Source organism: Chlamydotis macqueenii, chromosome 9 (assembly GCF_036417535.1).
Source record: "Chlamydotis macqueenii isolate bChlMac1 chromosome 9, bChlMac1.mat, whole genome shotgun sequence".
Lineage (NCBI taxonomy): Eukaryota > Metazoa > Chordata > Aves > Otidiformes > Otididae > Chlamydotis > Chlamydotis macqueenii.
In genome coordinates, this window is record NC_141564.1 from 19,780,099 (window position 1) to 19,805,490 (window position 25,392).

Consider the following 25,392-nt stretch of genomic DNA (forward strand, 5'->3'; position numbering starts at 1 on the left):
CCCCTGAAACAAAGCTGCGCAGCAGAAGCTGCTGCCCATTGCTGCTGCAGAAGCCGTCCCCCAGCAGGTGCCACCTAGAGCAGCCAGCGACGGCCTGGCCCGCGAGAGGCGAAGACGAAGCGAGGTGAATGGGAATGAAAGAAAAACAGGAAGAGGAACAGTGGGAAACGGGGTTAATCTTTATTTGGTGTGCTGGAAAGATCAAACCGCTTTGCATTGTTGCAGTGTTTTGAAGTACATTTTGTCTTAGGACCTGACGCTCCTTATGCCAGATTAAGTACTCCGTTTAATGTGCGGTGGTGCAACTAAGCATCAGCCCCTTGTCTGCTCATACAGACAAACATTTATGTTGGATGCTTGCTTTTTAGCACAGCAGTGAACCAACAACGTTAAAACACCATTTGTTTTGCTGTGTCGAGGGAACCAGCTGTCGCTGTAGCCACGTCACTAAATCACATTACAACCCTTGGTCTAATGACATTTGTATAGATCTCTAGCTCTCCTCTTCGGCACTAATCAGAGCAGTCTGAAGATAATCGTGCAGGGGCATTATCCCTTTTGATGTTCTATCCCTCTGCCTTAGCTAATCATTTCTACAATGCACACACAAGCCAGCATATCCTGACTTCTGCAATTCCTTTTACTGTCTTTATTTTTCTTTCTTTGAGCAGAAATAATTGAGAGATCAATGAGGTTATTGTGCTAAGTATATTGCTCAACTGCCCAGTTTCCTGTTGCGGTGGGATCTACCAGGAAACCTGAAGAAATCCAAAGAACAGCCAAACCTCTTCTCATACTTGCTCTGAGAAGCCTACCCTCCCTGTGTAACCAGGACAGTTGAATAATGTTTAGCCTTAAAAGATTAAATATATTTTTGTTACAGTATGCCTCATCCCAGTGGAGATGATGTTAGCGTTCATATTAGCACTACTGGGTACTCTTGTTTTCTCTTTTTGTTTTTGCAACGCAAAAAAAAACCAGGTAAAATTCTCTTCCCTGTTACAGGTGCTTGAAACTGCAATGAATTTCATGAAGTGAATGGAATTGTTTAGGATTTTAATAAATGTTGCTGCAAAATTTGACCAACCATCTTAAAACCATTGTATTTATTTTTAAGATTCAAAACGTTATATTAATAATTTAAAAAATTGTGGGGAATATGCTGTTATATTCACCTTGAAAATGTTATTAAACATAGTAAATGCAACATTTGCTTGCTAAAATTGAATTATTAAATGCTCAGTCACTTAGAGCTTCATATGGTAATCACCAGGAAAACAGCTCCCTATTTAAATGTAGTTGTCAAGCTGACAGGTTGCAAAAGAAACAGATTCCCAGCTATTCAGTAGTTGTAAAAGGTCAAGATGATCCGGTTTCGTCAGACCATCACAGGGGGAGACTTGAATTTGTTGAATTCAAACCAGTTTTTTTCTGTTTGCTCACTTAGACTGGTCCTAACCACAAGTTCGTAAGAAATCCGTAATAAACTTTGGAGCTGTTTCTCATTCCGGGATGGCACTGAACATCAAATAGCTGTCAATTATAAGGTGGCAGAGACTCGAATAAAAATGCAGCTGCCTTTTTTGAGAAATGCCTGGGTTGATTACAATGACTTTGACATAAGATGCAATTCTCTGCAAGTGCAGCTAGCGATGATTCTGGCAGTTTCCTTAAGGGAATTTTTCCAGGAGTATTTGATGTAAGCAAATGTCTCAGAAAATAAGCTGTGGACGCACCAGGATCATTTAGAAGTCTTTTCTGAAAAAAATCCCCTCTATGTCTGCTATAGTTTAGACAAAATTGTATAACTATGGATTCCTGACCCTTTGTCCCTGTCTGTCGCTCAGCCTCCACCACTTCAAACTAGCCTTTTCTTCTTTGGAGAAGTGGAAACCTTGGTTTTTTTTCCACACGCTTGTTAATGTATTTGCCAAGATACTGGGGTCTTCTTTGCAAAGGTGCTACTGCTCTGCTGATTGACATTCAGCATGGGCAGGCAGAGCAGGCCAAGGAAAGAAGCAAGAAGCCAGGAAGGAACAAAAACCTTCAATTTCTGAGTTTTTATTCCAATGTCTTTGAATCAGCAGCTCTGGGCCCTTCCCAGCTCTTGAAGGAATGCCAGTTCAGTACAGTGAGTGAATAAGGTGCATGTGGGGGCGACTGCTTCTCTGTCAGTTGTGAGAAGCTTTATTTTAAAAAGTGCTTCTTTTTTTTTTTTTCTTTCTTCTTCTTCTTTCTTTCTTTTTTTTTTTTTTTTTTTGCCAGCATTACAGAGGTTTGAATGGCTCAGAGGAGCTGGTAATGGTTTAGGGAGGCTTTCCTGTTTATGGCCTGTTGCCCAGTCAAATCCAGCCCAGGTCATTAGTGACTAGAAACTGTTACCATGTTAACACAGCCCGATGGATGATGTGAACTGTGCCCGAGTCCAGTTTCTAGCAGAAGAAGCATCACAGAAACCAGTATTGCTGTTGTCCCTAACTGACTCTCTCGCAAGCAAAGGGGGACGGAGCTGTGCCAGCGGGTTCCTTTGGGGCAGAGCTGAGCAGAGGCATGCAGCTGAGCGCTCTTGCAGCAAGCTTCCTCCGCTGCCGCACATCCTTCCCTTCTCTGCAAAGAGAACGTTAGCCTGCGAAGCTGTCAAGCTGATGCTTTCCCCAGCATTGAAATGACACGCAGTGAAAACAGGCAAGCAAAATGAGCAAAATAAGGAGCACCTTGGCTAAGGAGCACGGATATCTTCTGGTAAAAGATACACGGAAGAGCATGAATGGTTTCATTCAGAGTTTTGGACCAAAGCCCTGTGTATATGAGGAAAATCATTAACAGACCATTAGCAGCCATGCTTTAATTGTAATCTCAAATTTTATTTTGTAATGTTTTTACAGTTTCTTCTTTGCATTTTGCTTATTTGGACTCCTGTACTGGTCATTTTCTCTTTCCTTATGTTTAATTTCACTCCTTTGTTTGCCCCTTTGTTCTTCCATCTGAAAAGCTCCCATGTTGGGTAACTTGCTCGGCAGCAAGGGTAGAAGAAAGGCAGGTGGGCAGGCAATCGGAATTCTGATTTTGGCTCTGCCACTGGTTGCTTGGCAAGCTGTTTACACCACTCTGTGCCTTACTTTCCCACAGAAAGATACTCATAGTGGAACAGTTTAAAATCCATGATGGAAAAGAACTGTGCATGTACTAGTGCTATTTACTGAAGGAAAACACAAATGAAAACAAGTATTTTATTCCATGTGCTCCTTAATATGAGTTGATTAAGTCCAGTAAGCCTCTGTTCTTCATTTTCCTTTCCTGAATGAGGTCTAAATGTTGAGTCATCATTGATACACACATCCAAACCACTATAGACATCTTAGCCTTTGAATTGTAAAAAATCTGAAACATTCTAGGTTCTTCAGCCCATTTAACAGATGTGATATGCAAGTAGCAAATCCTAGTAACCAGTGAAACACAGTTGTGGTACAGATCTGAACCAGCACTGCAGAGACAATGTATTGCTCTCTCTGTAAACTTTAGTGTTCTCTCTATTCCCTCCTCCCTTTAATTTGGATAAAGTGTCCACCAACAGTAGTTTGTTAAGGGTACAGTTGCTGTGTAATTTTATATTACTTACAGTCTTTTAAAACTGTTGCCGATGACAACAGAAATAGTGTAGTTTCTTTGCCTAGGTCACGGTGCCGTTTCCAGTATCATTCCAGAATTCATTCACTATAAATGAAATCCTTTTCCCTCAGGAATGGCTGGGGTCATAGCAACAGTGTTGGTGCAGATGCAGGTTAAGGGCCAGTAGCAGCAGTACGCTGAAAAACTTGGTAAAAATGCTCTCTGTCTCTGTGTAGACCTGGGAACCCAGCCTCTTGTATCAGATTTCCTCATTCATGACCATAAAACTCTTCAGGTTCCAAAAATTCTGTAAGTTAAATGGCAAAACTTAAAAATTGCAAGGTTGAGTAATTCTCCTGACAACTCAGTGTAAGCTCAGACTCAAAGTTCAGAGGAAGGTGAAATATATCTGTAATTAGTCTAAAATGCCACACTTGACTGTAGTGAAAATTTCCTGCTGAGCTACACCTGGAAGTTAGCTTAGACTCCAAAACTGAAGGCTAAATAGCCTTTGCCATCTTTCCTGTAACGCAACTGGAACTCACCGAGTTAAATCCTTAGTTCATTTACTGATCTTCACCAAAGCTTTGCCAGTGTGACACCCGGTAGCTTGCTGTTCTGCAGTCCGCAGTTAGCAGAGTTGAGGTGTGTTCAGTGGGACAGTGCGGCGTTTATGTACAGGGGGGTTTGGCTGCGTAAATGCCTCCATTTCTTGGTGGCAATACGTGAATACATATCCTAAAAAATATTACACCTATTCTTTTCTAAGATTTTGGGTAGCAGTGGAATGCGAGAATCTTTCATTAAAAATGGGAAAAGTAGTTTGATTTTGTTGTGATTGGAAACTAGCTTATATTTGTAAGAATTTCTAAAACTAACAGTGGACGTGAGCATGCTTCTTCAGTTGGCTTCCTGTCTTGTTCCATAAAAGGACCCAAAAAATCTCTGAACAAACTGAACAAAATAATACTTCTTTAATACTTCTTTCTTCCTAATTCCACATTCTTTTACCACCCATGTCAGTTACTGAATGCTTTGTTAAGCTCCTTTCATGACTATTCACATTTTCTCTTTTGTCTCCACTCATTCACTTTATACCTGGAATACAATTTTAATCTACCGTACCTCTTCATTTGCTGAAGAAGTAACTGAAAACTCACAAAAAGTGATCGCTTCCTGCTCTGTGTGCAGCTGACTGGTCCTTGTTTGCTCTCTGTTGCACACACTGTAGAATTCTTGGGGTTTAGGAGTAGGTTGGGTATACGCTAAAGTAACTGTAATTTCCAAATCAGGATCTAGAAAATACCATTTGAAATAGTTAGGAGAAAAGCTATTTGGCTGAAAAGGGTTGGGAGATTTTTCAAACGGAGAGTTAAAAAGGGATCTTCATTGTTTCTGCCCCTCCCATCTGCTGTTCTCTGCAGCTGAAAATGGGGCAGAAAGCCAACATCATGACATTTGAGCAGACAGCAGTTTATGGAAGCGTCTATTACAATTCCACACCCACACCCTTGGTGGAAAGGAGCCTTCTCCCTGGCCATTTCAAGCAAAGTTGTTGCCAGAGAGTTACAGCTGATGTGAGGCTTCATCCCCTGAGTCTGGGATTTGTAGGCAGGCTCTTAAATTTTTCTATGTAGGTTTTAAATACAGATTCCCCTTCCTCTGCTTGCCTACTCCTCTCCTCCTCCTGAAGAAATCAACAACGCGCTGTAAAGTTTTCTCAGCTCTCGTGTGCTGTTATTACCAGTGGGTTGGACTGCGGCACCAGAGAACGTGCAGAAGCACGGTGATTAATACGAGCATTGTCTTTGGCCTCACTTAGTGATCTAAACATTGGTGAAATACCTTGCAAATTACAGTGAGCACCTGAAACCCGCTAGTGATCTCTCAGTGTTGCAACTGGTCTTAGAAGGAAACAGTATAGATCAAACGGCTTTTTCAGCCTGTTTTTGTTGCTGTTCTTTTATGGTGAGCAATTTGAGCGGTTCCACGAGTATCCTTCGTCATTTGGTCTGAAAGAAATATGAATATATATTACTCATAAATACATGCATACATGTAGGCCATACATAAAACATCTTCTATTTAAATAGTGTTCAGTGATTGTTCAGTTCTCTTTAAAGGATGAGTCACCTGGCTCACTCTGGAGTCAGGAATCCAGACTCAAAACTGTAGCTGCGCGATGATCAAACTGTGTAGCTTGATCAGTTGTTTTACTGGACTTCAAAAAGTATATGCGCTCTCTGACATCCACTGTTTCTTCGGTCTCCTAAATAACAATAAAAATATTATTACTGCTTCTCCTTACATTCTCTTTCCTTGATTTTTTTATTAGAATTAAATATTAGAGGACAGGCACGTGGATATAAATGGAACGGAATCATGCTGGATTGGCAGCCCTAGAAACTGAGGTTGACTGTTTCTTGTTAGCACAAGGACACTAGTAAAGCGCAGTGAGGGTACTCCCCTCCACCCGCCCAATTAAACAGTGATCTGAAGACCAGGGCCAGTGGTGAGCATCTAGTGCAGTCACCATGATGCCAACCGAACTGCCGCTTTAGCTGCATTTCATGTAGAGCATCAGCTGGTGTGCAGAGAGATCACCGCTCCTGGGTGCTGTGAAAGGTCACCCATATGTAAGCAGAGCCACTGACAGAGTGACAAAAGATGGTCTTTCATGCTCCAGTTGTGCAGCTGAGCAAGTGGAGAGTTCTTAAAATGAATGAACGTTAGACTTCAGTAAGAATAAAAACAGGAGATTGAAGGTAAAGCAGCAAAATATTTGCTTTCCTGTGTAGGAATAAATTGAGGAAGGGATATCTGAAGCTGGGCATGTTTTCCCATCATTTATGTAGAATATAAAGATAGTATGTGTAATCCTGCTTAGCAGAATAATTAAACTGTATCAGTAACTGAAGTAAACTTTTAAGTCTCTGTCTCTTCATAAGGCTTGAATAAAGACTGACATGAGATTGCTTTCTTATTAGTAAGGGGTTAATCACCATTTTAATTCCTGTATCTGAAAGGAAAGATGGAAATGTAAGGGGAAAAACATGTACATGTTCATATCTCACCTGAATAGCTGCATGGATTGCAGTAGCAGAAGTGCTGTCAGACACAAACAAAGAATGAGGACAAAGCAAAAGGAAAGCGTACGTACTGTGGGAGCGGCCTGATTTAACCCCTGAAAAAACAATGATGAAAGGAGACCAGCATTGCCATTATAGAGTTGTCAAGAAAGTGGATTGCTACATCAATAAATTAATTCTGAAGTCTGAATGAGCAATTTATTTGTTTTTTTGTTTTCCTAAAGTCAGTAAACGGGGTGGTGTGATTCAGTCACACCAGTGGAAGGGATTCCTCCTGAATCTTTTTCTCTTGGTTATCTGGTGTTTTGGTTTTTTTCTTTGCTTTAACTTGTCTCCTGAACAGACATGATTACTTTATGTATATCCTGAAGTGTTTTGGGAAAGAATTGGATAATGGGCTGATGAAATGTGGGGGCTTTCTGGAACATGGAAAGTACCAGGCTGACAATGAACTCTGCATTTCTCTGGAACCAGGAAAAGACCTGCATAGACTTCAGCAGTATTTTTAGCCATTCAGATTATACGTGTGCTTGTTCATCTTTACGCCTTTTGGTCTCTGGCCCTGCCAAGACTGGTGAGTTTTTTAGGAAATGTCTCATTGCTTCCTAGTATCTGTTCACTGTCCTAACACACAGCGTGTCAGAAAATTTTCATCAAAAGGGTGTTTAGGGTGCTCCTGGAGCTTTCTTGGCTGAGGTTTTCAGTTACAGCTGAATCAGCACATCTTGAAACAGGTTCCCTTCCTCTGCCTTCCCTTTGGAGATGTTTCAGGCTCATCGGGCAGGAATCCAAGCACTGGAGGTGTCCAGTAGCGTTTAATCTATCAGATTTGCTGTAGTAACTCATAAGTCAAGGAGAACATGTTAGAGAAAGTGATGTAGATATTGATTTTAAAACTCATCTGGCACTGTCTCTCAACACTTCTCTTTCACTACAGAACAAATTGATTCCTTATATAAATTCTAAAATAATACGAAGCATATTGCTGAACTGGCATAAGAATAGCTGCATTAGGGGTAGCTCTGATTTTACAGAGTAGGGTTTGGCATATGAAACCAGTGATCAGAAGTAGAACTGGATAAAAACTGGTTGTAAAATATTGCCAGTAGCAGGACTGGGGATTTCTGTTTCATTAGGAATTCATAACTTCTTCATATAATAAATGACTAAACAAACAACACAAGAGTTGAGTTTTATAAGGAGAGGCAATTTCTTTTATTTGTATTGGTTGGTCTAAGAAAAGATACTTCTTGTGAACTTTGCTGTTAGCCTTGGACCACCACAGCTGCAGCAACGCCACTCCTGCAAGGTGAGTTCCCCTGCTGAGAACCGTGTCCTGTGTGCTTCATTTTCCCAGTCCACAACTGAAGAAACGTCCCTGTTTCCCAAAAGAGTCATGAGGATAAATGATGTAATTCTTATAAAATGTTTTAATTTGCTCTATTGGAAGGACAAAGACTAGTAATTTCATAACATGTAACTACCTAAATACCATCTGAACTTTCCCGGAGCTTTGCTTACTGCCTGTTATTTTCCAGAGCTGTTTCAAACAGAAGATGAGAAATGATGTGCTCATTCTGGGACCATATCTTGTCAGTAATCACTGCTCAGAATTCTGAAGATTGAATTAAGAAAAAATGTAAGGGAACAAGCATAGTTTAAGGGAGAACTATCCTTGTGACAATTTCTCTCTTTTATAAAAAGTTAAGCAACTTACACAGTGATACAGTGACTCTGAGAACCCTTTTTTTTCCTCTTCAACTACAGTCCGGCAAGATCAAACCCATTCCTTGTTGATTTTTGCTATGTGATCACTTATTACATGTAAAGTAAACATATTGCTGAATGACATCTGTCCTTTGGATAAACGGAGGACAGATGTGTTGCAGTGCAGGAAAGCACAACATAGGCTTTGCAACCAGGACAAAGCTATTAAAATAATAGGTTTGAGTCAGTTAAGGGAAGTGCATAAACGTTTTTTAGAACTGATTTAAGGTAAGCAATGAGCTGTTTCATTACAGTAGGTACGGTACGTTCCAGTATGTACTGCCATTAACAGTGAGCCATTTATCAGTAATACACTAATAGCTCAAAGATTGCTTTACCCACAGTAGTTATGATACTCATGTAAAATATGTTACAAAAATCTTGAGACTTTGTGGTGCTGATGTTATGGCAGACCCATGCTGAGAAGATGAATGATGTGAGTGTCCCGTCTTTTGTGCTGGGAGTCCTGACCAGGGTGGCCTTATGTTGGCTGTGCTGGGGCAATGGCTTCTACAGAGTTGTCCCTGCGGTGCTGAGGTCAGTGGAGCAGGCAAGACTCAAAGAAGGTGTGGCCGGAGCGTCCCGCAGATTAGCTGTTCCGTATATTCTCGGGTCTCACGTTGGCTGTGATTGTGATTTGGCAGTTTGATTGCAATTTGAGCATCGGATGTGGAAGGGCAGACAGATCCGCGATGAGACTGGTACAACCCCAGCAGTCAGTCTGTGATGGTCTTTCTGCTTTCTGTGTGTCCGGATAAGGATGGATGTGTCATTAGGGAACGTAGGATCGCAGGTTTGTGAGGAATATGCGAGATTTGAGGATCTGTCATACACATCCTTCTGCCTTGTTACTGACCCGCAAAGTTCAGTGGAGTTGCCCCTTGCTGCAAGTCAAACACCGCAGCCCATGGGGCGTTGAGGGCGAGATGTGACTTTTATTGATCGGGTCCATGGGTGCCAGGGCTGCCCACGAGGAGGCTATCTGAAAATGCGGACTGTGGGCCCTCGCCTGGGGCCCCTTCCCGACAGTTATGAGCACCCCCCCGGGGTCCCTGCGGCACAGGCCTACCGCTCCCGGCCAGGCCCTCCCGCTCCTCCCCAGCCCGCTCCGGCCGAGCGAGGCAACGTGGCCATGGAGCACAGCCCGCCGTGGGGGGTTAGCGGCTCGGTGGAAAACCTCCGCCCCCCTTAGCTTCCCGGAAAGGGGACGTTTTTGGCCGCCGCAGCACGGCTTCGGTGGACACCGGTGGGCCAGCAGCCGCCTCGGGAAGTGGGCGCTGACCGCTGCCCCCTCCCACAGGCAGCCTCGCCGCCGGTAGATGCGGGGCGCTGTAGCTTTAAGGGCTCTCTGACGTCAGTGCTGCGCAACCATGGCAACGGCCTGTCACGTTGGCTGGGTACATGCGGGAGGGGAAGGAGCTCCTCCCGCCGCGACCGAGCGCCATGGAGGCGGCGGCTCGGTGACACCCGCGCGGACCGTTACCCGGCGGCGGCCAGCCGGCAGGTATTTCCCGCCCGGGCAGCGGCCGGGCGCAGGGTGCCCGCGGAACTGGGCCCCTGCCGGCAGTGGAGCGAAGCCCGGGCAGCTCTGCTCGTCCCCCGGGGCTCGGCGGGGCCGCCCGAGGGCGGCGGCTGGGCCGGCGGTGCCCCTTCCCCGCCGCGGTACCGGAGCAGCCTCAGCCGGGCGGGGCGCGGCGGTACGGCCAGGCTGCTGGGGGGGGGGGGGGAACACGGGTGTCACTTCCTGGTCCGGCGGCCGCGCCGACCGCCCCCGCGCCGCGATCGGGGCGGGGGAAAAGGGCTGCGGGCGGGCGGCGGCCGCTCGGGGCCGGGCGGAAGGTTCCAGCGGGCTTCCCGCCTGGGGCGGCGCTGCGCGGGCCGCGGAGCCTCGGGGCGGGCTCGGTCCCAGCCCCACTGCCCCTCAGAGCGGACGCGGAGCTCCCCGCACGCAGGAAGGGCCGCGCCGGCGGGAAGCCCCGGGAGCGGGGCCGCCCCGGAGCCCCGCAACCGCCCCGCGCCCGCCGGTCCCCGCCCCTTGCGGGCGGCCCTATCTCACAGGGCGGGGGGGGGGGAATGGGCGGCACCACCGCGCCGCAGCGGCGGGGGAGGGGGCGGTGCTCGGCGGGGAGAGCCCAGCCGCAGCGGGGGTGAGCGCCGAGGCGGCCGCGGGCGTAGCCGCCAGCAGCGGCCTCAGCCCGGCCGGCAGCGCCGCTGCGACCCCGGCAGCAGGTAAAGCCCCGTCGTCGCGGCTGTGCTTCCCGCCGGGGCGCCGGCCGCGGGCGGAGGGGGCCCGCCGGGGCGCCGCCCCTGAGGCGGTGGAGGGCTGAGGGGCGCGGTCCCGCCTCGGCGGGTTGCGGGCGCCGGGGTTCGCCCGGAGCCGCCGGGCCTGGCGGGGGTGGGCGGCATCGCCGGCTTCTCGTCCGGTTCCCCTCCGCCGACCCGGAGCGCGGGCACGGCGCGGCGCCGCGCCCAGCCTCCGCCGGGAAGGGTGGTGCCGGGGCAGGGCCTGGCATCCGCGGCGCCGCGGCCTCGGGAGGGCTCCCCGGAGGTGGTGCCGGGGGGAGCGGAAGGGAGGGAGAGGTTCGTCCCCAGGCTGAGGGGCGAGAAGCGGGGCGGGCCGCGGCCCGGCTCGGCCGCAGGGAGCCCGCGGGATCCGCAGCCCCGCTGCTGCCAGGTGTGAGAGCAGCCGTGGGTGCGGGCGGCGGAGAGATCGTCTTGCGGCCAAGGTGCCCCTTCTCGCCTGGGCCGTACCCCCTTACCGGGGCGGGGGGTCGGGGACAGACCTGGCGCTGGAAATAATGCGGTTACGGGTGCGGGTGGCACATTGTCTTGTGCACAGGGGTGTCTGCAGTGCTCCTGCCATCCCAACAGCGTCAGCTATCCCGGCAATTCACATTTAGAAATCTGTGCTGTTGGCAGCAGCAGGCAGTTTCCAGATTTATGGAATATGTAGGGAAACTCTTCTTTTTTTTTTTTTTTTTTTTTAATTTCTGTGTCTATCTAGAACTTGTTTGGGTTTCAGCGTTCCAAAAATTTGACTTGTGGCAAGGGGCTCTAACTTAAACTACATTGCGTGAGTGTTGTGGCAAGGGTGAGTCTGAAGGTACTCCCCATCTTTAGGAAAATTGCAGAGTCATTAGATGCTTTTTATGTCATACGTCATAGTTTGTAGGTATTGCTGGCTTCCACATCCAGATTTTCTCTGAAAAATCTGCTTTTTTTAAATTTGCACTTATTGTTGAGGTTATCAGTTTCTTTAATTTTAGTTTCTTCTTAATTGGAAATTGTGAAAAGCATCCAAATGGCTTGTATCTGTAAATAACAAGTTCGGTTTACGCTGTAATGTTATCTGAACTAACACGAAATAAGCCTTTGGTAGGATTCCTCCTGTTAACATGCCTGTTCCCAAACAGTGTAATTATCTTTTATTAGACTGATTATTGTAGCTTGGAAAATATATTCTTTTCCAGGCTGATTTTCAGTTCTGAAATAGGAGCATGGTAAGTCTCAAAGCTACGTATGAGTTGAGGAAAAAATTGCTTATAGTTTAATTTGATTATATATAATCAATTTCTGAAACAACAGAGCTGTTCTCTGCTAGGTAGAGAGTGTTGGGAAAGGAAGGGGAAAGAATGGCAAAATGGTCTACAGAGAGGAGGCAGGTAACCAATCTATAAACCCCACTATAAAAGCACTGAGAGAGACAAAAACTGTAGCTTTCTGAATCTGGTGGGTTTTAAGTATTCAGTGGAGTTCTGCGTTCTAGTTCGGTGTCTGCTTTGAAAAATGCTTCTTTCCATTTTCTGCTGAGAATCTGAACGGAGAGATCAGAGCGATAACTCGATGAGAAGCGCTTCCCTGGTGGTAGCTGGGTGCTCTTTCTCTTTTGCCAGTTGTCAGCGCAAGCTGCTTCTGGTTCGCAGGGGCTGCTGTGCTTCACCTACGGAGTTGACTGAGCAAGAGCATTTCATGTGCTTTCCAGAATTTCATATACTTACCTAAGTATGAATAGAGGATCCAGAGATTTCTGGTAGTTCTTGTGGGGAGTCAGTGGCTGTAGGGGTTGTAGTGAGAATATCGGGGGATGTGAACCTGCCAAGTCATTCGAGTGTGCAGAGAAAAACCTAAAACTGCTCTCTGACTTCTAGTGGAAATACTGGAAGTGATGTTAAAGGTGGTCCCTAGTTGACAAATAAGTGACAGATGCGGTAGATGTGGTTACTGGTTAAAGCTGGGGAAAGTCTGAAGTAATGTTAACAGGAATAATAACTATATCAACAAACAAAAATGAAACAAACCACATGACAAACCTTTATAATCCTGAAAAATCCTTTAATGGGATCAGAATCTTCAGTGGGTTTGTTTGTGATTGTTAAGCACGATAGCTGTGGTGAAGTTAATTTGTGCTTCCAGAGAACAGACTGATTTTGTCTCGGAAGAAGGGAGCTAGGAGAAAGAGGGAAGTCATGAGTATATGGATATATCTTGCTGTGTGTCTAATATGACAAAATATAGGCAATATTGAATTGTGTATTATTTCCTTACAATTAGCAGTTTTTACAATGGCTAATGTAGATGAGTTATACAGATTTAATATGTTGCGAACCAAGGCTATAATAATAATCTTTCATCTGTTAATCATGAAAAAATGGAGTTTCAGGTTACAGGGATCTCTTTTTTTCTGTATTATTAGTACCGCAGATAGCTGGTGCTCTGTCTCTTGTTCAGCCCTTTCTTAAGTGTTTGAAAAGTTGGTCTCTATAGACTGCTCAGGTCGTTTAAATGTTAAGTAGAAGGTTGCTGGCTACAAATGTAATCTCTTAATCTTTATGTTGGATAATGAAAGTTTCAACTATATCTTCATGTTGCTCCGTTGAGTACTGCTGTATCTGGCATTTAACTTGTCCACGTATTTTGGTTTTCCAGTTTCTAAAGAAAAACCTGGAACTCAAAAACCTCATTAGAAAACTTTGCAAAAATATTTTCGAATACAGAGCTGCACATAGTTCTCTCCTAGAACATTAGGCAACTTTTTAAAATGCTACAAAATTTCTGAGTATAAGATTTTGAAGGTGAAATAAGAAATTAAAAAAAAAAACAAACCAAAAAACAACCACACCCCCACAATGTGCAGCGCACTGTAAATCTTCCTTAGTTACTGTCTTCTGTGCCAGAGTCATAAATTATGACTGTTGTGTCACTGAAGACAGGGTCATTTGATTTATTGCTTTTTTTATCTCAGGAGGCACTTCTTTTAAAAGTCTCGTCAAACTAGTAAGACATTCAGAATCTTGGTGTGCAGTGCTTGCTCATGGAATGTAAATACTTAAGGACAATGATAATGCAGTGGTTGTGTTTTGTACTTAATACTGTGTGAGAATATCAACGCTCAGATTTATGCAATTCCCAAGTGCCTGGAACATGCTTTTTAGAAAGTATGCATAGTAATCAAGAGAATATTTTTTTTAAGTTCAACCAAAATTTTGATGTCCTTTAATTTGATGCAGACCTGTCACTTATTTCATCTTCTGAAATGTGTAATTAAATTTAGTGGTTATTGTTTTGTTCCTTTATGAAACCTCTATGTTTTGCAACACAGTGTTTTGTAATAAAATTTATGTGTAAGATGCTAAACAGAATTAAATCAAATAGTCATGAAAAACATGAACGTGTGTTCATAAGGTTGTGGTTTGACATCTGGTACTAGGACAGAGAGCTTCATGGAGCTTTCTAGATAGCACAAGGCAGTGCTATACAAAACTGCAGCTTTTAATTTAAAAAAATGTGTACTGTTTAGAATTGAGTTAATATGTTCAGAAATGTGTGAACTGTGAAACAGTCCCTCTTTGCAGAGAGCCTGAAACAAAAGACCAAGAGGTGAACTCTTAATTTTTTGCCTGGATGTCAACTTGGATGCCATCAGTGATACTCAATGTTCTGATTATTGTGAATTACTATTACTAAATTATTATTAAATACCATAACGAGATGATGAACGAAAACTTATCTGAAAACTTATAAATATCGGAGTTAAAACAAATATAGATGGACATCAGCTAGCAAATAGTTACACTATTCAGTGAAGACAGTTTCATTTCCTTTAACTCTACTTCCAAAAGTACGTGAAATGCTGACATAGAGTAAAACAAGTTCTGATTCAGTTACTGTAACTCTCGCAGTCTATTGCCTTCTGAAAGGACTTAAACTGGAAAGGATGGGAAAGATAGAAGTGCCTGACTGTAATGTAGTGTAAAAGGCACTTTCAGGTTCCACCTATTACGTAAAATTAGTTATTTGGAAGGAAAATAGATTTGCCAGTTTACAGAAGCTGTAGTTTTCTCCCCCTTCTTATGTTAGATCTCAGACAAATATTAATCATATGGATTTGCAGCGTAAGCCAAGTGTTTGAGTCATTGTGTTTTGAAACATTGAAAGAGCTGAGTAATATTAGAATTATTTTATAATATTTTAATTTTCAAATGGGAGGAAGGGGAACAAAACAAAATCGTGAAATCAATCCCAGAGTTGAATGTGTTTCTTAAATGAGACTGAAGATCCTGGAGCTGCTAATCAAGCTTTGTGGCAATCTCAATGTTGGGTACAATAGGCAGAGTTCAAAAAATGTCACAGCAAATCTTCCAAGCAGACATTAACTCCAGATGCCGTAGAATTTCAAGAAACTAGTAATGCTGTTAATACCACTTTCCTTCCACTGGATCAGTAGGAGGGACATAGCAGGCATGTTGGGTGCTCCCGACAATGTTAGGGGAGAAGAGCAGTGGTCCACAGGGAGGTGTTGCAGCGTTTCTGAGGGTGTTAAATACCTCTTTTTAATCTTAAGGACACTTGTGGGGCAAGGAACTTCTCCATTGTGGTTACTCTTTCTAGTAGTTTGGACACAAGGTGTCTAAATAAAAAACAATCCGAAATGCGGTGAATGAGGTGGCCGGGAAGTAAAACTGCAGTTTTGGGTGCTACAAACGCAACCTTGATCTCCGAAGATACGCAACAGGAAAGGGGAAACTCGTCTTTTGTCTTAGAAGCAGCCCAAAACAGGGAGCTGGATTTTTTGTTTTGTTTTGCTTTTTGTACAGCAGAATAAAAATGTAATACAAGTCCAAAGTAGAAGTGCTATAAATGAGTATGTAACGATGTCAGCGCTTCACTGCTGTTCCCCAGACTTTAGGCGAAGCAGCTAATTGGGAAGGTCAGGTAGCTGGAGACAGGAAATCATTAAGGCTTTTTTTTTTTCCTCTGAACTAATATAGTTTGTTACAAATACAAATAGATGGGCATCAAAAGCCAAACACGCACTTTAAAAAGGGAGGAAATGAAGGAAAGAAAATGTCTCTTCCTAGTCGTGTTGCTTCAGAAGCTTGAGCAATTTTCTGTTCTCAGTCTCTAAAGAAATCTTGTGGCCCTGAATCGTAGACCTTCGTGGTAACTTTAACAAGATGACAGCTGAAAGGCCAACATCCTAAGCAAACAGTTAAATTGCTTGAGAGTTTCATTGATGTGGCTAGTGTTTGCTTTTTCATTGAGTCGGGTATCATTTTGCTTTGCACTTAGCTTCTGGAAGGAGGAGTTTAAGAATATTTAGCCATTTTTACTAATCTTCCAGTCACAATTACCGAGGAAAACTCCAAAATGATGATATGCGTATCCCAGATGTTAAAACCAAAAGACTTAGAACAGCATCTGCTCCTTGGTGAAGGCTAGAAGCAGAGATGATGTGCTTGGCTGGCCTGATGTTGACCAAGTTCACTTTGCCTGAGATAGTAGGAAGTATTTACAAGAACAGAAGTTTCAGTGGGTTGGAAAGATAACCCCCGGCAAAGCAGGTTGTGGAGCCACGGGCTCTCTTGTGGCCACTGACTGGCTGATAGATTCCTGTCTGGAACTGTAGGCTTAGCCTCCAGAGAAGTCTGCTGTTTATAACCTAGTGAGTGTCACACTTTCATAGAAAAGTTCTCATATTAACAAAAAAAAAGGTGACACTTTGGGGAAGATTGCTTCTAGTTGGAATATTGTACTTCTTTCTATCAACATTTTGTTTCTATTCCGTTCTCTTCTGTTGGAAACTTCATCTAGGGCCAATTTCCTTCCAGTAACCAGATAGGTAATTTCTGACTTTTGGCCACTATATGTTTATGTGACTGGAATATCTCTCTCTTTTTTTTTCTTTTTTCTTTTTTTTTTTCTTTCCTTTATGGGCTGTGAACTCTATGAATATATTTGGATTTTAATGCATTGTAAAGACGTGAAAAGTAATAAATCACAAGTTTAATTTATAACTTTTAAATAATGCCAGCTTTATCTAGTTAGGTTTTTTTAGTAAGAAAAGTTTATATCTTGCCTAAAAGTTTTTTGCTAGATATAATCAATATGGCAAAAATACTTGTCCTATAAGGACAGCCTTTATTTTGAGAACCCTGCAAGGGTGAAGATAGTTAGAAGCACAGTGATACATATTGCTTTAACATAACATCTAAAGTATTCAGTGTAGTTTTTTTTATTAAGTGGCAGGCAACACTGCATGAGAAACAGCAAAAGCAAATCAAACCAGTATAGATTAGATACATCAGTCTCATCACAAGTGGTACCTGAAGTAGTTAGACAGTGGTTTGTACTCTTAATCCCCTACTTGCATTAGGAGGGGTGAAAAACAGTACTTGGGATTTTCACTTTCTAGTATGAGATTTCTCATCATTCAGTGGCTGTCTGTAAAGTGAGATTTTTAAAGGCCTATGATAATATGCATCTCAAAAAAAACCCCAAACAAACAAACCCCTACTAAAATAGCCTGAACTCTAGTCTGGAAGAAGACTTAATTTGTGTGGCTTAGAATCACAAATAAGTGACCAGAAATGTATTGTGAACCAAAAGCAAAATTAAAATTAGATTTGAGGGCAATAGTTTTATCTGATCTTTGGATAATCACTGTAAAAAAGTGTTGTGGTTTTGTTTAGTGAGGGGGGCCTAAGGTGGCAGCTTCTGTAGGAAACTGCTAGAAGTCGCTCCCCTTTGTTCAGTGGACTCGGCCGGGCCTAGGGCGGACCCGCTGCTGGCCAAGGCCAAGCCGATTGGTAGCAGAATGTCCCGTGGTAATGCCTCTGCGATAACGTATTTAAGAAGGGGAAAACAGAAAAAAGAAGAGAAGATGTGAAGAAGCTGAGTGGGGGCAGAGGCGCAGGCCTCATGGGCCTGGCAGGCCTCACCCTCTTGCCTCTTGCCAGGCGGCCGACTGGGCCCAACTCGGTCCGGCCTGGCTGCAAGAAGTGGAGAGGAGATGAGATGAGAAGTGAATGAGATGTAAAAAGGATCCTGAGAGATATCTGCCAGCAGGTTGTCCCCCTGCAGCCCATGGAGGTCCATGGAGGAGCAGAGATCCACTTGGAGCCCATGCAGGACCCCACATCAGGGGAGGTGGAGGCCTGAAGGAGGCTGTGGCCCGTGGAGGGCCCACTGGGACAGCTGTTCTGGAGAGACTGCACCCGTGGAAGAGATGACCCACGCCGGAGCAGTTTCAGGAAGGACTGTGGTGTATGGGTGGGACCCCACAACAGAGCAGGGGAGGAATGTGAGGAGTTCTTCCCCTGACGATGAAGCAGTGGCATAAAACAACGTGTGATGAACTGACTGCAACCCCCATTCCCTCTTCCTGCCCTGTGCCTGCTCGCAGGGGGGAAGGTGGTAGAGATAATGTTAAGCTTGGGAAGAAGGAGGGGTGGGGGGAGGTTATCTTGTTCTCTGTCTCATTCTCCTGCTGTTTGTAGTAATAAATGAATAGTTTTCCCCAAGTCGAGTCTGTTTTGCCCGTGACAGTAACTTTAAGGATTTTCTCCCTGTCCTTATCTCAAACCTCGAGCCGTTTTTCCTTATGTTTTCTCTCCCTATTCTCTTGGAGGGTGGGGGGAGTGAGAGACAGAGAGACTGCATAGTCTGGTCCCGATCGGGGCTGAACTACGACCAAAAGCAAATGTTTATATTCCCTTGTTTTCTTATGAAAGGCTACAGCTGTATGCTAAATGTTACAGCTGCCTAATTATGTGAACTGCATAATGCCTTGCTGTAACTTTGGTACCACGGGAGTATGTGTGTGGTACTGAATGATAAGGAGGAGGGTAGGGTGCTGAAGACTATGTATAGATCAAATGCCTCCCCCCTGCCCCGCAAGCTGGTGATACGCATACACATTACATCCTTTAAAATGTAACTGGTACTGCTGGGCTTTCTGCTCCTGAAGTGTGTAAGAATGCTCCACTTTCAAAACCTGTCAGCCAGAAGTTATTTCAGTCAAGTGAATAGTCATCTTAGTTGAATTGAGGCACTTTTCCTGTAGATAGTATTAGTTTCGCTTGATGTGTATCTTTTTCACTAAAGACCACCTGAAATTTTCTGTGTGCTTTTGTGCCTTTTGTGTGAACTGTGCAGTCTACATACTCTCAGGAAACAGGAGGCTGCTCAAGTGATCTTTTGTGCGTGTAGGTGCCAGACCAGATTTTAAATGTGTAACGCTGCTTGGCCCTACAAGGTGCAAGGGTACTGGGGCACTTTAGTGTCAATGTACTAGCCCCTTGAAAACATCCAAAGTCAAACTTTTCTAGAGGTGGATTTAAATGTAAGTGATCTCTAAATATGACTTTGAATTGTCACTCTCCAGACCACTTTTCATAGCAGAACTTGGTAGAATAGCTTGTGGGTACAGCTGGGTATTTGCAGAAGCAAATAATGTAGAACGTCAGCTCACTCTGTGTGTGTGTGTGTCTACCTGTCTGTCCGCAAGGAAGAAACTGGACTGGAACCACCTCTGCCTTGTTACTTAGGGTTATATCTTTTTGCTTCATTAAGATCTTTCTTGCCGCTTCTTACGTGTTTTGAATTGCAAAACCAATAATAATTTATTCAGTGATCGAGTGTCCTGTGGTCAGTGAGCCAAATTTTCACTGGACAATGATTATTGTAGTCACAGAAGGCAACGTACCCTTGAATTTGACACGAAGTTCTGTTCGCAGGGAGTGTGATAAAAATGAATCTGTGCTTATGCACCAAAACATTTTGACCTGGAAACAAACATAATGAATATAAGATGCAAGAGTGGTACTTTTAGAAAAATCACTCTTTTAGACTGTGAAATATTCATGACTTTTAAAAATTCCTTCCTTCCTGTGCTTTTTTCAGCCTTGTGTTTAACACTGAATTTCTCGGGTTTTTTTTCTGGAATCTAGTGTGTGTGGGCAAAGAGTAGGGGCTCTTGGTACATGTTTTATGAATGTACTTGGTGTAGATTTTAAGTTGCGTTTTAGAAATAAACTCTGGTATCTCTAAGCTTAAGACATCAGTCTAGTGAACTGCCAAGTCTAAAGTCACTAATGATTTTTTTACTAGTAAACTTAATAAGAATTATTTCACTGCAGTTTCTAAACTGCGATTTCCTTTGTCTGTTTTGTGACTGCTCATATCAAGGTCAGTATTTGTTGATCTATTTGTCTTCCATGGAAACCATAATCAAACGAGTGATCAAATGCAGAGACGCGTGGTGATCTGTTAAGACTGATCACCGAGCAGGCTTGCTCTCTCATTAGCAAGCTGTGCATGCGCGGTGTCAGCAGGGCTGGTAAAATGACATTGACTTCTAAACCCAGCAGCACTACTGCAAGACGCGTTCGAGCTGCTGCTTCCTCTGCTCTCCTCTGCTGGTGAAAAGCACTAAAGGGTGATACTTAGAGTACTGAAGTCTGAAGGTCAACACAGAGATTTATATTTATCTGACTCAGATGACTTCTGTTAACACCTCCAAAGTAGTTACTGCGGTAAATGCAAACATTTTTGTGTGGCAGGCTGTATTTCAAAGTTATACTAAAATCACAAGCTAAGTAACTGTGTGTGTATAAAGCAGCACGTATTTCTTTTCTTTCTGATGTGTAGGGGTACGAGGTGTTTTGGCGTTGGAAGGAAGGAGCAATATTGTTGGCTTGAAACTGTTTTCTGCCACACAGTTCGTGGGTGGGGTTGTACTTGTGATGTAACTGCACGGGGCTTGTTGGTACATGAAGAAGCAAGACTACTTTCATACCCCACTGATTTGTTGATTGCTTGTGGATCTCTTGTGACCTCTCCTTTCCAGCTGTACATGCAGTTTTGAGCACATACGTCCATTGGTTCCATAAAACTGGGGATGATATCTGTTAGAGAAATGGGTGTTTAAATAAGTTCTGCTAATACCCTTCCTCTCAAGAGGCGTTGGTTGATTATTTCCTGTTTTTGTACCAAAGCTATAATGGGGACATATCACTTTAAAACACTTCCAAAATGTGCAGAAGTGCAACAATAGCGCTGACCTCAGCGAGCAAGGTCACACCCAGGCTGCTTCCTGTTTTCTTCTTGGGGGGACCGGAGGCCCTGAGTATGGGAGAACTGTCTTTTACGGGCCTGGGGGCTCAGAAATCAGTGACAATTAATTCCATCCTACAAAAAGAAAATTTGAAAGTCTTAAGATTCATTTAGGATTTCCAGGCTGATTTTCTAAATGGTAACTGTTTTTAAAAAATTAAACCATTGTTCTCTTTTTTAACTGGAATGTCTAAGATGTTCTGCAACTAATGCACCCCTCAAAAGTATACATTAAAGCCACAGAAGGGAAGGAGATGCACTGAAGAGGTTTGAGAGAGGAGAGGGAAAGAAAGAGCAAGGTACACAGTGGCACAGTTACAGCCCTTATATACTGTTATTCCAACTTACGCCTCTCTCTGCTCGGATTTAAGTATAAGCTGACCGATACAAAAGCTCCTTGCTTTATTGTCTTCTTTTATTGATGCAGCCCAGCTACAAATCGGAACAAAGAATTCTTGGGCAATTGAACAGCTGGTCAAGTCTCTGAGAAACAGAGGAGAGACAACATAGGGCTAAGATATAGTTAAAAAAAAAAAAAGGCAACAGATATTTAATTTTCCTCAGTGGAGAGCTGAGTGTGTGTGTGGGTCCTCAAACAGTTCTACCATAATAAATATACTACATAAAATGCCAACTAAAATACTTTTTCTATGAAGGTATGTAACTACAGTATAGCATTAATGCCTTTATTTTAAGTGGCTCTTGTGCAGGCAGAGATTTCACTTTGTGTAAGGCTTTGTCCACTGTGTCAAAGTTTATAGAATTTGAACTGTTCTTGAATACGTCAAATCTATTCCCTTCAGGTTGTAAGTAATAAAACCTCTGTATGTTTTTCTTTTCTATTCATGGCTTTGGGGAGACATAAATGAGTGGGCAAAGCTGCCGAAGTCTTGGTTAGTGTCACTAAATGAGGAAATGTTTTGTCAAAATCTTCTTTGGCACATCCCAAATATATAAAGTATTTGTCTGTGCATGCTGCCGGAGCTCAGCTTCAGCACCAGAACCCCAGTCCACTGCTATTGAGACAGCAAAACCTGTGTACGCTGTCAGCAGCTACAGAAGACAAGCAGGTAACTTCGCACAAGTGACTTCAGCATATAAAGGTTTTGTGGACTGAAGCCTGAGTGTGCGAGTTACCAATATAGCTCCCTTGAGAGAGATCTGGAGTATTTCTTGGTGTCTTTTTCCTATAATTAGTAAAGCGCTATAGTTAGCATTCCTTGTGTTTAGCCACCTGTGTGATCGCTAGTAGGGATGATCACATGAAGCTATGTGAAACCTCTCTTACTTGCTGCTGCTGTGTGTTGATCGCTTGTGAGATGTTACTGCGTATGAGCTGAAAAACTAAGGTTGGTATGTATAGCTAAGCAGTTATTTAAATTCTGAAGAAGCGATTTTCTTTGACACAAAATAAATTTCTTGCCTAAATAATTCTTTAGACAATAGCTCTTAAGAATCCAGTCATACAGACTGTTCTTTTTGCAGTCCCTTTAATCTCTATATATTTGACACAAAAATAGCAGTGCTTTGTTGTGGGGAGGAGCATATTTACACTTCTGTAGTCTTTTTTTTTTCCCCTTCTGTCTATATTGTGATTTTACTTGGGAATAAGCTAAGCTTTCCAAGGCAAGTGAAAATGCCTCTTTTTTTAAAGAAACCAAGTTACTTATCTTAGTTGGTAAAGTGTAATCTTCTCTGAGTCAGAAATAGCTCTGCTTTGCAGAGCTAAAGGTTCCTATCACTACATGCCTGACTACTCTGCTTTGAGTAATCTGCCAAATATCAGCCCATTTCCTGGCTTTCCAGAGCTGCATCGACTCTCTGTCTCTGCACCAGCCTTTCACTCTGTGCCGTGGTGTCGGCAGGTCCCTGCATCCCGGCTTGTGCAGGTGCTGTATCCTGCCCTGCCACTGGCCGGGGTGTGGCAGAAATCCTGGGCTCTGAGAATCTCCTTACAGTGTGTCCTCAAGTGGATTTGGAGTGAGTTTTTGCAGAGAAAAGGGTGGTTTCCCAGCCACAATGTTTCAGTCCACAAGTTGCAGAGAAAGGGCTTTTGAGACAAGAACTTGTGGTGATTTGGCACTGCCTGCCTGTATAATGAAGAATTAAACTCTTAGCAAATGATGCTGCTACTGAATCAGGAGTAGTGTAGGGGGTAATTTATCCATGGAGCGCTCAAGCCTGCCGGTGGCTTTCTTGACACTAGATAAGCTGTGGAATCTGACTTAGTTAATTATTTTGCCTTGGGAGGCACTTTATTTTGCTATCAGTAAATTCACTTGTACGAGTCTGCTGAGGGAAAATTGCGCTGAGGTACAGTTCAGCCTACAAATGACATTGCTTTTATGAGGGCAAAGGCACTATTGTGCCTTGGTTGCACAATAGTTACAGCTCACAACAAGCTCCCCATATTGTTGCTTCTAATGGGAAGCGTCTTGTGTCCTTGACCCCGTTTCCTGATCGCCAGGGTGTCCTGCAGTGGTACACCCCCTGGCTACCAATGGTATTAAAAAGTTCTTCCCTTCCTATTGCTCATGCCCTCAAGGCCTCTTTGCCGTAGCAGATGATGTTATTCATAGTACATCATGCACATCATGACTTGCGTTTGAAGAGAAGCGTCTAGCTTCTTCATCAGAGTTTCTACCTGTGGATGTTGAAAAGCAGATGCCGCTAGTATTCTGCATCTAAGGTAACTCAGAATATTTTCCCTCTGTCTAAATGTTTTTTAAAAATACTGAGAAATTAGGGAGGTACACATTCTGTTACCCCAAGCCTCCAGAGCTGGCGGGAGGAATCCTGACTGCCCATAGAGGTGCGAGACCTGACGGCTTCGCTGTATGCACGGCCAAGTACAATACAGCTGGGCTCACGGGGAAGTTCATGTTTGGCATAAAGAACTTTCCAGGCTGTGGAGCAACACTCCTTTTTGGCTGTAGTATTTGGATCTTCCTGGAGGGGAGAATGAACAGGCATGTGTCCTTTGCAACCTAGTTGAATCCATTGAGGAAAAATTTGCAATACAGAGACCGTCTCTGTTCTTTGCAGTCCGTGTAAGCCCCGCAAAAGCAGTCCCAGCATTTAGTCTGCTAAAAAACAAGTTGTTTTTTATTTGATGACTGGTAGTATTGGGAAAATAACACACTTCGACCTGCTGCTCTGCGCTGAGGACAGGTTTATAGGATGCAGCCTCTGCTTTGCCATTGCTGCCAGACATCTCAGTTCTGGTTTCTTGCTGTGCTTCACTGGTCACCTCACTGATATGCTTAAAAACAGTGTTACAGTAAGTAAATCTAGTCTGGGTAATAGTCTGCACGCATGACTACATCTTGACTATGGCTTCCTCTCTTTTCCTCTTTTTTTAGCCATATCACTGTAGCATCAGAAGCATTAAAACACATGGATGTGTCCATGTGCACAAATTCCAAGCACGTGCTTATCTTCCTGCGTTGCTGTCGTGAGTATGGCATCAGTAAGTTTTTCACACGGTAGCTTGACAGGAGTTCAGAGATACTGCTTGCAGAGCTGGTGTGAATCTGGAAAGGCATCCATGAGAGCTTCCTCCCTGCCCACTCAATGTCTGTAATTTCCTTTGAGCATTTCAAAGTAGTGCCTAAAAAAAAAAAAAAAAAAAATTAAAAATCCCAAGCGGAAGCATCTTGCTCGCAGTTCTGCTACGTAGTTTATGGTGGATGATCATCTGAACACACAAGCAGTTGTACCGGGAGCTGCAGCCAGCCAGTACAACAGAGCACTGGATACACTTTAAATTTAAGAGTTTAACTGTGCACTTAGTTTGTTTTCTGTAGTATGGCGGTGTTTAGATATAGTTTCAGAATATCTCAGAGTTTGCTGTTCAGCTGTTGTGTACTGGAAAGGAACTTTAATGCTTAAAGCTAGAATAATCCAGTTCTAAAATTAATCTAGGTTTTGTAGAAATGTGTACTGGCTTGGAGGCTGTTGTATTCATTAAGGTGTAGCTTGACCTTGAACCTCTGATACCTTTCTGCTGAGCAGTAATGCTAATGACCTTGCAAGTTGAGAACATACTGATGTTGCTAGGACTTTTCAGGTAAAAAATATTTATTTTCAAAAAGTATGAAAGATCATTGTCCTTTAATTTGCTGCTGTGGTTTTGTTTAGTGAGGGGAGGCCTAAGATGGCAGCTTCTGTAGGAAACTGCTGGAAGTCGCTCCCCTTTGTTCAGTGGACTCAGCCGGGCCTAGGGCGGACCAGCTGCTGGCCAAGGCCAAGCCGATTGGTAGCAGAATGTCCCGTGATAACGCCTCTGCGATAACATATTTAAGTAGGGGAAAACAGGAAAAAAAAAAAAAAGAGAAGAGAAGATGTGAGGAAGCTGAGCAGGGGCAGAGTCGCAGAGGGGGAGGCGCAGGCCTCACCCTCTGGCCTCCCGCCGGGCGGCCGACTGGGCCTGACTCAGCCCGGCCCGGCTGCAAGAAGTGGAGAGGAGATGAGCTGGATGATGTGAAGAGATTCTGAGAGGCGCCTGCCAGCCTGTTGTGAAGAACTTTTCTTG

The 25,392-nt window shown here is 43.8% G+C and overlaps 1 protein-coding gene across 1 annotated transcript in view; it reads left to right on the forward strand.

The window, feature by feature from the left end:
* The first annotated feature begins 9,856 nt into the window (after positions 1 to 9,856).
* The window catches only part of GNB4 (G protein subunit beta 4), a 34,645-nt gene continuing 19,109 nt past the window's right edge, over positions 9,857 to 25,392 (forward strand). Inside the window, exon 1 of the mRNA XM_086755173.1 lies at positions 9,857 to 9,969. The gene's annotated coding sequence lies outside the window, so the exon portion shown is untranslated. The remainder of the gene's footprint in view (positions 9,970 to 25,392) is intronic.